A 15463-nucleotide genomic window follows, 5' to 3' on the forward strand; every position below is an offset into this window, starting at 1 on the left:
TAACATAATAAAGATTGTAATAGCTTGATGCTATTTATATGTTGTTGCATTGTAAAAAGTTTTGGTGCAAAGGACGGACCTATCCGCGATCGCTCTCCTTGGTTCTGCCCAAAAGAAGAGCGCTTTGGACTCTCCATTACGCACCATACCTGGATGTGCTATAGCGCATCTCTCCTAACCTACGGCCTATCGTCTGTAAAAGTGGTCAGGAATCTAATATTTCCCCAAAACATAGTGTAGCGTTACGGCTCTGCCGCACGGCTGGCTAGGTAGCTGAATGACGAGGACACAGTGGCCGAAGTTTAACCGGATGGACCGGGCTTTATTACCCTCGAACACAGGCTAATTACAGGGTTGGAAGAGTGCCCGAAAACAACAACAAAAAGAGCTGCTGGCCCCAACTACCTCGTTAGCTTCCTTCCTCTCCTAAAAACTTCCCCCTGCCTTCCCGCCTCCTCACCAACCTGACCAATCAGCTGAACTAGGGCAACATCTTCCCCCAATGAACACACACCCCCGAATCTCTCACATATTAGTCCTGCAGGGTCGCTACAATAGTTTAATTCTGCTGTATAACATGAGGCCGAATATTTCACAATTCTTTTCAACTGTTTTAAGTTTTCAACAATATACAAATCAACAACACTGCCCGACAGTTTCAATCAATACTCGGCCACAGAACGTGTTCATTGACAACATCAACTGTCATGTAAAACAAGACTCAATTTATTTCCTTACTTTAGTGTGATGATTCATGTTAAAAACATGTTTAACAAAAATAAATAAATCGCATTAATAGCCCTAAAGCATTATTGACCATAACAAGAGAAAACCATGATGGAACAACAACTTGACAACAGTAACAAGCTCTTATAGAAATAGAACTGCGCCTGCAGCTTCTGTAGCGGGTTATGAATTGATTATTTTAATCCATATATCTCATATAACGACATAATACAATACAGGCAGAGTAGCCTTCACATACCTTACTGTTATCCTCTGGGGGTCCTACACAATTAAACTCAGCAGAAGAAGTGACCGGATACTTTAGCACTGGTTGAGTTGCGGGCTCATCCACGGAAGACCGATCCACAGGGCTATATCCATAGGGGGTATATCATCCACTCGCGAGGCAGAGGCAAAGGCATTAGCACCGGCGCTGGTCGCGCTGGCCGCGCTAACCGCGCTAGCATCGCTAGCATCCTGCGGTGTCCGAGACAAAGATGTGCTAGGCGTTGAGGATCTCAGCTCTCCTTCATCTCCTGGTTGCAGCGATGACTCTGAGACCGTTCGTGCACGTTTAAGGTACCTAAACGACGACTGTTGCAACCTTGTCCTTTACTGGAAATGATTTTCACACTCTCAGATCACTGGGAGCTAGCCTAGCATACCTACAAGCTACATCCGATCCGAACCTCACTGTCTGCTGAAGTTGTGCAGAAACATAAAAATAGACATGACCAGTTTTTTTAAATTGTTTTTGAAAACTAAACATTTAGACAATTTTAGCACAAATTATGAGATTATCTTCCGATTTTTAATAATTCTTCACCAAATTATAATATATTAATTAATTAATGTTTTTTGAGGAAATGTTTTGGGTGGGCCCAGGACTGGACTGGGACAAAAAATCGGCCCTGGCATTTTTGGCCCAGGCGGCCCACACCCACCGTGATTGGTCAGACACATTCCCTGCAGACAGTCCTCTTAAAATATGCGTGCATTCTATGATACGAGTTGCCTAGTGTTCAGCGTTCATGTGATCGTTTTGGATCCTTCAAGAGGGGTCTCAAGACTAATCTGTTGATCTTACACTTAAATAATTAATTAATTCTTAGAGTTATGATTTGTATATTTATGGTATTTTTTTTTATAATTTTGTATTATTGATTATTATGATATTATTTGATATTGTATTGCCATTATTGTTATTATTACTATTTTGCTTAATATTGGCTTAGCAACTTTAAAAACAGTTTACTGTTCATTTTAACTATTGTAAGATTCATATTTTGTCACTTTGGACAATATCCATAACCAAAACCTTTCCCAAAAGCTACAATAAAGCTGAGAGTATTATATGCCCTGGAAAAGAGCACCAATACAAGAGAAGCTAATTAAGCCATTCAAAGAACACTGATGCTTGTATCAACACTGATTTTATAGACAGACTGTTCAGCTACCCAACAGGCTAACCGCTAGCATTTTCAATGTAAGCTTAAACAACCACTAACTTTAATGTTACAGACAAACTGCTTGTTATCGTTATGACGTGACACACGCGCGCGCACGCATGAACGAACACACACACACACACACACACACACACACACACACACACACACACACACAGCCTCCCTCTCTTTCTGAGAGTCCCTGTTAATTTGCCTACTCCTTACCACATCGTCATCTACTCTCTCTTCCATCTTTTCCTCACTCGCTCCCCTGGCCCTGTCGTAGTCACTTGCCTCCTCCTCGCGGCTTCTTCCCTGTCATGATGCTGTTTCTGCTTCTCTGTATAACCAGCCACCTCTCCTCCTCCTCTACTTCAGGTAATGCTGATGTTGAAGCAGCTATACAGCCCCAAACATGTCCGAAGTTTTTGAGGAATCCGCCTGTAGATTCTTAATATTTTTCTCCTGTAATTATCTTTTCATCTCCCTTGCGCTTTGGTGGTTGTTTGTCCATTTTAACGTGGATGCTAAACTTCCAGCATAACTATTACAGCTCATGTCTCAGGGCCGGGAGGCGTGGCCTTAGTGGGATTCGTAAATTTGCGGCCCGGAGTGTGGAAGGGGGTTCCTGGATTTGATTGGGTCAGGCCAGTGCCAATAAAGAAAATTAACCAATGGGCCGCAGTGAGTTCTTATGGGCCGGCCCGGCCAAAATATTAAATAATAATTTTATATCTGCGATTCGGCCCAAAAGTCCGTCGGCCCACCAGGAAAATGCCCGGTATGCCAAATGGCCAGTTCAGCCCTGGGTGGGCCTGTTGAAAAGTGGGTGGGCCTAGGCCCGTCAGGCCCACCCATAACACCGTGCCTGGTGCAGAATTACAGCCACTATAGCCAGTCCCACAATGAGCTTTCCTTAGTATGTACCATTTCTGTCTGTAGCTATTGAGGAGGGGGGGGGGGGCAAGGTGGAGGTTGGGGGTGTGGCCTTGACCAACTGCCACTTTGCTCGTTTGAAAGCCATGATGTCTCTCTCTCTCTCATGGGTGGGCCAAATTCTCTGGGCGGGCAAAGCAGAGAAAGGGGAGGTAACCTTGCTCCTTATGACCTCATAAGGAGAAGATTCCAGATCGGCCCATCTGAGCTTTCATTTTCTCAAAGGCAGAGCAGGATACCCAGGGCTCGGTTTACACCTATCACCATTTCTAGCCACTGGGGGACCATAGGCAGGCTGGGGGAACGCATATTAATGTTAAAAAACCTCATAAAGTGAAACTTTCATGCCATGGGACCTTTAACAACTTTATAAGGTGACATGAACGACTAAGCAAACAATGCATGTCAATAACAGCGACTTCACGCAGCGGCTGTGGCTAAGAGGCCACTTTGAGTCCTTGGGCAGCAAACCACGGATATTGCTATTAATAGAAAAATGTTGTTATTGACTGGAACATGGGATTTTTCTGATCACTCATTTTGTTTGGTGAGTAAGTTGACCCCCCCCTCTTGTAACCTGTGACCTGTGTCTGTTAAGTGTATTTGAAGAGCTGTACAATCATACAGTATAATTGGACCTGTATATTTGTGTTTTGGAACTTGCCACCACATCAGTGGAGGTATAGGTGCTGGTCATCAGCACACAGGTCCTCACATGGGCTGTTTTTTTCCAGTACTGGCTTAACCAATTAGAGAAAGTATAGACCAAAAGGGGAAGCTTCAGATGGTTAATCGGCTAAAATAAAGTGTGACGACAAACTGAGGCACAAACAAACAAAACTCATCCTCATTTTATATTTCGGAGTACGGCTGTCTTTGCCTTCTTATGCCATTTAGCAGCAAATCTACAATCCCTCTGTCCAAACAAACAAAGTTAGTCTGTGGGGGATTTAGTGTTGTGACTGGGCCTGTGTCTGTGTCTGCACCACAGACATGAAAACTAGACTAATTATTTCTGCCTGTCGCATTAGTAGCTTTCACAGCTTTTTTTTCCCCGTAATCCTTCAGGGTAGCGTTAACTCTCCCAGCAAAACTATGGAAATAATGAGAGAAATCGGGAAAAAATGAAAAAACTCAAAAGAGGAAGTCTCTTGGAACATATACCGGGTAATTTGTCCAGGAATGCCAATTATAAAGCTTCTGTCAAAACTAGCAGAGCAGGAAATTCATTATTTGGGGTTGTTGTTTTTAACAGAAAACCTTCTCCAAGCTGGCAGCAAGAGGCTGTTCCTTAACCAGACCTCAACTGCCTTCATTCCCCCTGTCCTCCCGCGTCCTCGTTCCTGTACAACCGTACTCCTCTCCTTCTTCTTTTTCTTTTCTTTTTCCAGTTTTCTTATCCTCTTCCGCAGTAGAGGATGCTGCCTTACACTCAGATTAAGTACTTTTTAGCTGCACGTAATGTACTGTTCGTAGTCATTACGGTTAGGATTTGTCAGCACTTTCAAAATAAGAGGAGAATAAGCATGAGTATGTCAAATACCATGGCGAGCCAGTACACAGGGAGCACAGGGCCCCAAATTAGGTGGCCTTGTCCTTCCTTCTCTCTCTTTCCTCTTCTATCATTCTTTTTCCCACCCCCTTGCATTTCTCCTCACCTTTCTCTTCCTTCACCTTGGCTCTGCCCTCTCATCCTTGTTTGCTTTTCCTCGTCCTCATTTCCTCCCCTTTGGCATCCTCCTCCTCTTTCTCTCTCTCTCTCCTCCTCTGTCTCATCCATCCATCGCCGAGAGGCTGCGTCAGGGCAGATACATGTTGGACAGATGTTATGCAGAAGTCTCGCCCTGGGTGGCATAACTGAATAAGAGCGTGTGTATTTGCCTCTCTGTGTGTGTCGCCTTGGGTGGCTACAACTAAATAAGAGAAGAAAATAAATGCCTCAAGTTGTTTCCAATACATGCCGTCTGCCAGCTGTGTGTGTGTGTGTGTGTGTGTGTGTGTGTGTGTGTGTGTGTGTGTGTGTGTGTGTGTGTGTGTGTGTGTGCGTGTGCGCGCACGTCATTTAGAGGCTTGTTTTCTAGTTAGTTGCTGCTCTTTAGCAGAGTGATGAGTGAATACAAAATGCATTACCATCTGCCAGATTGACATCTCTCTATCTCTTTCTTTCAGTGTCTTGCTCAATATTTTTGTACTTTCAATTGGTCCTCCATGACACATGCACACCAGGACGGACAAACCGGGGAAAAGGAGAAAAACAGAGGGGGAAAAAAGGAGGAGAACCCCTTTTTTTCTTCTTCTTCTTCTTCTCCCAGCTCTGTCTGTGCTGCTGTGTGTTTTGAGACTTTGGTCAGTAATTAGCATTTGGCACTCTCCCTAACTGTTCTATATTCAGCACATTAACATGATTAGCACTGCTGAGGAGGAAACATCCATGTAGAATAATGAAAATGGAATCACTTAGTGGACTGGCTGGCTGGCTGGCTGGATTAATGAATGAATGTGTTGGTCAATGACTGACTCGCTGAGAGAACGAGAGACTGATTTGACTAATTGACTGAATTGCTAAGTCACTGAGTCATACTTGTTGACTTGCTTATTAAAAGACTGAGTTAATAACTGAATGACTGACTTCCTGTCTAAGTACACTGCCTGTTTACTGACCTCTTTACTGACTGTGTGAAAGTTAGTTGAGCTCCCTGCTGTCATATATGTCAGCGGTTTCTGTAGCTATGTTCATACGGTCATATTTAAGAGAAAATGTTGATTTGTTCTCAGAGTTTAACAGATAATAATGTGTGTGTGTGTGTGTGTGTGTGTGTGTCTCCAAAGCCTGATACATCTTCCCCTGAGCCATAGAACGCCATTGTTGTCCAAAAGCTATTAAAAACACATCAATGAGTCACCCTGTTGCACTGGGTGACTTCCTCCTCTATTATAATGAACCTGGGCGCTGTGGTTTATTTTGAGTCAATCCCACATGCGCTGTCCTGCTGCCGCAAATACGCAATAGAGTACCTAAGTTTACCTAGTCTCGCACTGCCAGACCTTCATCCACAACGCCACGGAGGAAGGTCTGGCTTACGGTGGCCGAGACGGTTCAACACAAATACAAAAGCCGCAACGCAAAAGCTGCAACACAAATACAAAAGCGACAAAGGAAGTGAGTGACAACGGAAGTAAGTTATTGTATGTTTTAGAAGTGAAATAGGGAAAGGAGTGTGGAAAGTGTGTGTGTGTGTGTGTGTGTGTGTGTGTGTGTGTGTGTGTGTGTGTGTGTGTGCGCGCGCCTATTTGTAGGGGTAAGACTGAGGACATGCAACAAAACCATAGACTGTACAAATGGTAATATACAGTCTATGAACAAACCCTTCTCCATGGCTTTAAATACAGTGTAAACACACAAGTCCAAAGTCTGAATTCTATTTACGGTATTTACTTATTTTATTTTCCAGTAGTAAGCACGAAGCAAGGTCATGGTTAAAATTCAGGGTTTATTTCATTCAGACCAACCGTTTATGACCGTGAACATAGACTGTGTATGTGTGTATGTACGACATATTACGCCCCTAGCCACCCTATAATAGGCAACATATTGAAGGTAACCCCATAACCAACCACACACACACACACTTTCCAAACCAACCGTATTGAGGGAATTTGCCGCTGGGAGCTGATCAATAACCACTTAGATACGGTTAACAAGTTACAAGCACGTAACAGTGGGATATAACATATGTGCGATTTAAACAACTTTACTAAACGTGACAAACTATAGAATAGAAAAAAGCGACATCCTGCGGAATTTCCGGAGGCAATCCTGGATGTGGAACATCGTGAATATGGACTAAAGTTTACCTAACTCTGCCTCTTCCAGCTAGCTGAAGCCCGGCAACAGCTACCGGGCGTAGCAGCAAAGGAAAGAGAAGTAGAGCTCATACAGCAGCAGTGCTTTCCTTGACCTAGGATCAGCCATGTTTGTTGCGAGTCAGTCAGCCCCGCCCATCAAATTTTCATATTGAGATCCAATCCCATTGCAGGCAGAACTCCGATAATGAGAATGTTTTTTATTACCAGGTGTAAATGCAAAGACCCATGGATCAGATGACCGGTTACACACTGCACGCGTCGCGCGAGCGTGTCAGCCGTGTGGCGTGTCCGTTTATATTTTGTCTCCCATGGTAACAGGTTAGAGCTTACACAATGCCTGCGTGAGACGCGTGCCTGCTAGAAATAGAACCGACGACTATTTTTCACGTGAGACGCGAGCGTGTTGGAAGCGTTTCCAGGCAAAATAGAATAGGAAAATATGTTTATATGTCATTTAGACACAAATGCATATTAATAAATGACATCTTGATGTTTGAAAGTCTAGGTTTTGACATCAATGTAGATATAAATGTAATACAAAATTTTAGAGAAAATATTTTCAAATGTTGCACTGGTCATACAGAACAAAATATTCTGTTACATATTTTGCAGTGAATACTGCCGATGTTGTGTTGCTTTAATCAAATCAGTAGGCTGTATATAAAGGGTAGGATAGGCTACCATGACAACGTGAGTGACGGTCCAACATCAGATAGGCTGTATAGGCTCTTTACTACACAGACAGCCCACTTACCCATTTTTCAGAGTTTGAATCTGTCGGCACTATGTCCCGAGATCAGCCCTCCCTGAACCTAGCAGCAGGAGCTGCGCCGCGTCCGACACGCTTCTGGTGCGTAGGACACAGAAAAATCCACGCAGCTGAGACGCAACAGAAACGCCACGCTCGCGAGACGCGTGCAGTGTGTAACCGGCCTAATGGATCCAGATCATAGCTGTATAAAGAGAACTGGATACATCGTTCAAGGCGCAGCCCTGGTCATTCCTATGAGAGTTGCACAGTGGAGCATGATGCCAAAAAACTTCAACTTTTGTGTATATAATAACCTAGATAATCGGCTCTGCGTCCGCACTGTGCAGCCCATAGATCAGCCACACTAGAGACCTCCGCTGGCCAAGCCGGCTACTTCTGGTTTCGCGCTCCGCTAACTGGCTTCCGGGTAGAGATGGCCCGATACCACTTTTTTGCTTCCGGATACCGATTCCGATACCTGAACTTGCGTATCGGCCGATACCGAGTACCGATCCGATACCAGTGTGTCATATATTTTATTATGTTTTAACAGCTGTATACTACTATCCCTGTATGGATGTGATATGATTTCTATCTCTGTTGTCGGTATATGTGAAACATGAACAAACACAAACAATGAATGCCACAAAACTTTCTTTTATTATGCAGTTTGACAGTCAGTTATAATGGAAAAAGAACATAAATAAACTACTTTAACATTGATTTTCTTTAGGGCTTTATTACGTGGTATCGGATCGGTGCATAAACTCCAGTACTTCCCGATACCGATACCAGCGTTTTAGGCAGTATCGGAGCCGATGCCAGTATCGGTATCGGAACATCTCTACTTCCGGGAAGGCTGCTCTTGTGTATCCTCGCTGATAGCTCCTCCAGAGATCCCTCCTCAGTCCTCCATCCTCGCCCCTCTGGTCAGGAATAGGAGCTTAGAGACTGCCTTCACGGAGGAGGGTCGGAACAACTGCCGGTTCAGCCGAGGGCCGAGGAGCTATCACATAAGGGAACTGGGATTGCCCCACAAATACAGATCATCGATGAAGTAAATGGAGAGGGAGTGGATTAGGTGAAACGGAGTGGGACTGTTTTTGTTAGGCAAATTAAGAGAAATCAGTAGTTTTTTTTTTTTTTTAAACTTGTGTCTCACACTTTTCTAGTCCGTGCCGTTTGGTTTGAACGTCAAATTAACGAAATTATTCAACCCTATATCAATACCTTTTTGAAATTCCTTCCAGCGTTATATCTACATACGGCCTTCACGCAGCCTTGAAATTCAGCAAGTAATGCAAAACCCCGGTGTTTGATTGATGAACTCTGGACAGTGTGTGTTAGGCGGCTGCCTCTTTTTGCGGTCTCCATGTATGCCATCGCTGCAGTGCACAGAAAAAGAAGCTGTTTGGGAAAGTGACTGACAGCAGGCAGCTGAGATCAACAAACTATGCCTCTGCTGCTGTAATGCGCTCTGTTCCACACTGTCAGACAGTGACTGCTTTACTCACTGACTGGCTCAAGGACTGGCTGACAGATTGAATGACCATTTAACTTTATTTTTTTATCCTTCTTGATCTTTTCTTTCTTTGTTGTTTTCTGTCTCTCTTTCTCCAAGCTACATTTAGCCTCATTGCCCCATGTAAACCCATATCAGGCTGTCTATCTTGTGAACAGTGTTAAGTAATAATGGAAAAGGCCTTCAGGGTAATCACACTTAATTTTGTAACTTTAATTTCCCAATACGGCCACCTAAGAAAAAAAAGAATCTATTAATTTATCCACACACACTTGAAAGGACACACACGCGCACACGCACGCACACACACACACACACACACACACACACACACACACACACACACACACACACACACACACACACACCCCTACACCTAATCACCCCCACACATACAAATACAAAAGTGTCATGTACGTATATGTACACAGACATACCACATTTTCTTTGAAAAATGGTCACTGTCACACACATACACACACACACACATTATGTTAATTGACAGTGTGGTTGGGGCTATTATGAGTTAATTACTTTCTTTAACCTGCTTTAGTCTCTAGTAAAGGTTGAATTAACCAAAGCATACTTGTGAAGTGTGCGTGTGTGTGTGCGTGTGCGCGTGCGCGCGCACCTGCAAGTTATTTGATCCAAGAGAACAAATGTGTGCGTCTGCACATCCATGTGTGTATTTTCCCTCGCCACAGCCGCATTGACCCCTATTAAAATGTATTAATAGGCAAGCTAAATGTTCAGCATGAAAATCTAACAGCTTACAACCAAGATAATACTCTATTAAGACTGTGTGTGTGTGTGTGTGTGTGTGTGTGTGTGTGTGTTTGTACTGCTTGCACAGTCAGGCAGGGTTATCTGAGCCAGCTTGAGTCTGAAATGGAGCTTTCCTTGTCTAGAATTTGCTGATTGTTTTCTGGCATCCTGGCTTCTTCGTGTCCTGTGAATCAGCATGCATTACACACCAATGTGCACATGTTTAACGTCACCATTGACTCATCAACAGACAGTGAGTCAAACTTGTGTGATCCACTTTACATCTACATGAAACAAGACACACCCTGTGTGAGCCTGTCATCAGATCTATCATCTTACAAAACATGTCCAACACCTCTATTATCTGACCCACAAGACCGGTTCATTATGTTACCTGAAACTTATGAATTACTTATCTGCCCACAGCAGGATCGTCCTGTTTAGAGTCTGGAAGACATTGGCAGCCCGGCTGTATGTCAGACACATTTGTCTCATCATACTGTGTGGATTTTAGAGTGTATCGAGACCGAGACTTTGAGGGGTTGAGGCCGAGTCAAGACCAAGACCAGACCAGTGCGAATGCCACATTGCATGACACGATAAAATGTGGAAAATGCTAGCCATAGGACACTCCTCAAATTCCCATAAAAAAATAACCCACAGAAAAAGAATTAAGATTCTTCTTTATTCACCTCTTTTATTGGCATAAGTGTATCATGAGAAATGCCTCGATAAAATAATCAAATAGCAGTTGTGGTCTTTACCGGTCTTGAAATAAAATCCTGAGTCCTCTTTACCTGAGACCGGATACAAGACAGTAAAAATGCGGTCGATTCCGAGACGAGACCTTCAAAAAGTGGTCTTGAGACCAAGCGCGATCTCGAGTACTACAACACTGGACTCAGGTGATCACCTGACTTTTTCCTCTAGCGCCGGGGGGAGTCACAAGATATTTCCCTAGGAGAAATCCCCGACAAGTCTGTCTGGTCCCCAAACTACGTTTACTCAACAAAACAGACGAGAAGTGAAATGGGAAAATAGGCAAGACCGTGCGCAAGACAGGAGCTATTTCCTCCGAAAAATGGATGTTCGCAAAGAGCTAGCAATCCAAGTTGTTTGTGCGCTGATTTGCAGGACAAATGATCTTGCGTCTAATTGCAATTTAGGTCCTCGCTGCTGTCATTGCTGCTCAAAACAAATGTCACATTTACAGGACGTGGACTCACAGACAGTTCCAGATATTTAACCTGCTAGATATATGGTGTTTTTCCACTACATGGTACCTGCTCGACTCAACTTTACTCGCCTTTTTTGGTTTTCCATTAAGTAAAAAAAGTCCCTGGTATCTGCCAACAGATAGTTTTTTTTAGTTACACCTCCGTCGAGGTTCCAAGCGAACTGAGGCGATACCAAAAGGTGACGTGAAAACCTGCAGACTACTGATTGGTGGAGAGAATCGCCACTAATCACTGCGTCATCATTGCTGGCGACAGGCGGGGTGTCCTGAACAAACCCGCCATTTTTAAATAGTTTGGCCAGCTGTGGTTTTTTTTATATATATTTTTTTTGCTGCCTCCAGCTTCTTTTGAAACAATATGTCTTCTGGCACGCCGAGAATCAAAAACATTACACATTCGGCGTTCTGTGTGCGTGTCGCGTTAGGTCACGGCAGTTTCCTGCACACGAGGCCTGTACTAATGGAATGGAAAAAAAGGAGGACGGGGCACCGTGGCTGGCCGAGCTGAGTTGAGCAGGTACCACGAAGTGGAAAAACGGCATTAGGTCGTTGGTCACGAGAGCGGGCGTCGATTTGTCATTGATCTGGGGCTTTTGTCGCCGAGTGGAAAGCCAGGGATCCAACTGGTGTAGTGTAAGCTCGCTATTGCATTCTGCGCACCGCCCCTGAATCACTGCATAGCCCCAGGCTGAATTGACGAAGTGTTATGAGCCAGTCGCCATCACTGTCTTGGATATTCATCAGCCTCACTGCTCAGCCTCTACCAAGAACCCAGACAGCATTTTCTCACAGACAAAAGAAGCATTGCTTCACTGCAAAGTTTGACCATTTGATTTAAAACCTAAACATCTTAATTGGTATGACAACGTGCAAGTAGGTTTGATGGGATCACTTGATACAACGGATAGCAGCCAGTGTGATATCACAGCCATGAGGATTAGCGGTTTTGGCAGACCTTTGTTTTTTTGGGGGGGTTGTGGTAAAACGAAAGGAAGACTACACAGGGTTCAGCTTGAAATTAATTCTCGGGAAATGTACAGCAGCCTGCATTATGACGTTCTCCGATGGCGACTCACTTTACTGCGTCAAGCTCATGTATTGCCGGTTTCTTGAATAACTTCAGTCGACGGAGACGTTCTGCACATTCTCGCTGCATGTATTAGTGTCCCTTGTGGTTTCTCCACATTCTGTCTCGCCGTGGACATGGAAATATTCCCGCGCTTTGGTGTAATCCCTCTCACTTTTAAAGTTATCAAATGATCGTGCGTCTGTTACTATTAGGATGACAGTTGGCAAACTCAGTGAGTATAGTAACCTTTGTCTTTGTAAGAAGAGTCATTTAACCTTACATCCTTGTTCCATCACTTGTTTATGTTCTAATATCTTACCCACACAGTGTATTTCTTTAAACTGTTACCACCCAATCTTCCAGATGAATACATTTTTTCACCTGGTCAGAAAGTCAATTTTCACAGTTTATAGATATCACATTTTTCATTAAAACAAGTCTCTTTGATGCCAACTTGAGAAACTTTGGAAATGGACCTCTTCATCTCCATGGCGAGCAGCTTAAAGTTACACAGTTGTCGAGTATTATCCACAGTACCATGCAGTGGAAGTTTCTTGTACTTTGATAACCCAAATATCATCAGTGCTAAAAGTCAAACAGTAGAAATAGCATTTTTAACTTTTTAAATAATCCCTGATAAAACCTGCATTCAAGCAGGTTGTGGTGACATCTCGCCAACCGGTCCATGGCCAGCCCGTAGCCATGACGACCCCCACATCTCCCCCTCAAAAGTGCATATTGAAGAGACTCAACTCATGTCTGTCCAGGAACCCAGAAAGTAGTGAGCAGTGTTTGTGAATCATGGCGCTCTTGGTTTAAAGTGCCCATATCTTGAAAAAAACAAACACTTTTTCTGGGATTTGGGGTGTTATTTTGTGTCTCTGGTGCTTCCACATGCATACAAACTTTGAAAAAATCCCATCCATGCTGTTTTGAGTGAGATACGGGTTTCTGAATGTGTCCTGCCTTCAGTCTCCGGGCGAGCTGTTCAAAATCTGCACTAGCCGAAACGAGGGGGCTAGGGGGCTAACCGTTAGCATCGTTCTCAACGGCAAAACACTGCTACAACACACACAAATTCACCCTAATCTACAAAATAAATTGTATAGAACTACTTACATGTCCATGTTCTGCAGGTATTCCACGCAAAGTTGGAAGTGCGCCCTCGTTTAGAAGAAGTCTCCCAGCTAATCCTGCCTTGTACAGGCCGAAGTTGGAGAAACGACTAGCTAGCATATGTAATCCTTACCTAGCTACTGCACACAAAGATGTTACAGAAGTTGAGATGTCTCACTTTGTAGCTAAAACAGAGACCTGACACACAGGGTGAAAAGAGGAGCTGCAGCAATGTGCAGTACAGCAAAAAATATGGTGTTTTTGAAAATTAAACCATGTAAACCTATTCTGATACAATCTCAAATTACAATTAAAAGGCTCAAGAAATGACAATTCAGTTATCAGGTTCCCAAACAAGGTAATGTAAGTAAAGTATCAGTGCTATCGTTATTCTGTGTATTGTACGAGATTAATAGTGTAAGGCAATGTTTACAGCGTAGGAGAGAAGCAACGGAGGTTTGTGTTTTTAATATATTTCTCTGAGCAGTATAAACAATGTCAATGAAACCAAAATTAGCTCTTAGTATCTCCATCGTTTACACGCAGCTGTTCTAGCTGTAGCTAGTCTGTGTTACAAATGCACATGACGGGAGTTGTCTGCCAGGGAAATCACGATACATATAACGTTTGTTGCAAGGTAGACAATCCTTTTTCATCATTGACGCGAGGAAAAGTATCCTAGACGCCATTCTAGCGTTATCCACAACCATGCTATTAGTTAGCCAAGCAACTACAAAACTTAAAATTTACACAAATAGGCAGAATTACCTTTTGAGAAGAAAGTAGGCAACTTCAGTGTACCTTTTTAAAATCCATGCTTCTTATGAGCTCTTTCCATCTTGGAAAAGCCACTCCAATATTAACTTTGGTCTTGTTGCTTTGCCTGTTGCATTGTCGTTTTAAATCTCTTTTTAACTTCCTTGGCGACGCCGTTATCTTCTCCCCCTCCCTGGCATTTGTCACGGCGCCACTGTGTGTGAAAGCGTGAAATGCGGAGGTATGTCCCTACATGGCGGCCGCCGTTCGAGCAACTCGCTCGTATGTATTCCGAATGATTCTGAATGGCAGATTCTACACATACGAGAATACTTTGAATAGTTGATGGAAGTAATTGCACATGAATGAGTACATATTTGCTAAGCATCAACTCAAAAAATTACACAATGGAGCTTTAAGGCAAGCGTGTTACAGTTAAGGACACAACTTCAAGAGGGCCTTGTTGTAATGGAGATGCAAATCCCTGCCGTGCTTGGCTGATGCACCAAGTAAGCCCATGTGTATGTAAAAGGGGCTTTAACTGCTGAGGTTTGAGGCCCTTTTTTCACTGGAAACACTAGTTTTTAAAAGTCATCGGAATATGAAAGACCTTGATACTTCACTAGATGTTAATGTGGTTTCACTGGTATGTAACTTCAGCTTTAGGGGTCTTTTCTGCAACTCACGAGGAGAAGTTGCAAACTTTCGTTTGGCTTAAAGATAAAGACAGGAGATAGTAGATTTCTACCAGGGAACATAAAAGATTGAAATACTTGAACTGAAAGTCAAAGCTTTATTTCAAAAACAGTGCTTGCAACATCCAAGTTCATCACAGAGTGCTTTAAAGAGAATATGGGACACTAACCTTGGTAATGGTAAAGTGAAACAAAAGCAAACCAAATAGGCTATGTCAAACTCCAGAAAGATTGTGTGTGTGTGTGTGTGTGTGTGTGTGTGTGTGTGTGTGTGTGTGTGTGTGTGTGTGTGTGTGTGTGTGTGTATAATCTTTTTGCCTTGTGAGCTGTTTTCATCTGTTCCCCTGGTGGTGATGGAGACACATTGTTGCCAAGTGATTGGTCAGGCCCCCTCCACCTCCCTAATCTACAATATGTTCAGTTTGGCATGTCTGCTTATATCTGATACCTCTGGGGCACTTCAAAGACACACATACACACACACACATGCAATGTGCTCCATTTGGCAGATTGCCTCATAATTAGTACCTTTGTACTTGTCCACTTGTGCACAAACTCATGCAGACATACATTGC

The 15463-nt window shown here is 43.4% G+C and overlaps 1 protein-coding gene across 6 annotated transcripts in view; it reads left to right on the forward strand.

Moving 5' to 3' along the window:
• Window positions 1-15463, forward strand: part of il1rapl2 (interleukin 1 receptor accessory protein-like 2) — a 602282-nt gene that overhangs the window by 448546 nt on the left and 138273 nt on the right. The window lies entirely within an intron of this gene.

The sequence above is a fragment of the Perca flavescens genome, chromosome 10, assembly GCF_004354835.1.
Source record: "Perca flavescens isolate YP-PL-M2 chromosome 10, PFLA_1.0, whole genome shotgun sequence".
NCBI classification, from domain to species: domain Eukaryota; kingdom Metazoa; phylum Chordata; class Actinopteri; order Perciformes; family Percidae; genus Perca; species Perca flavescens.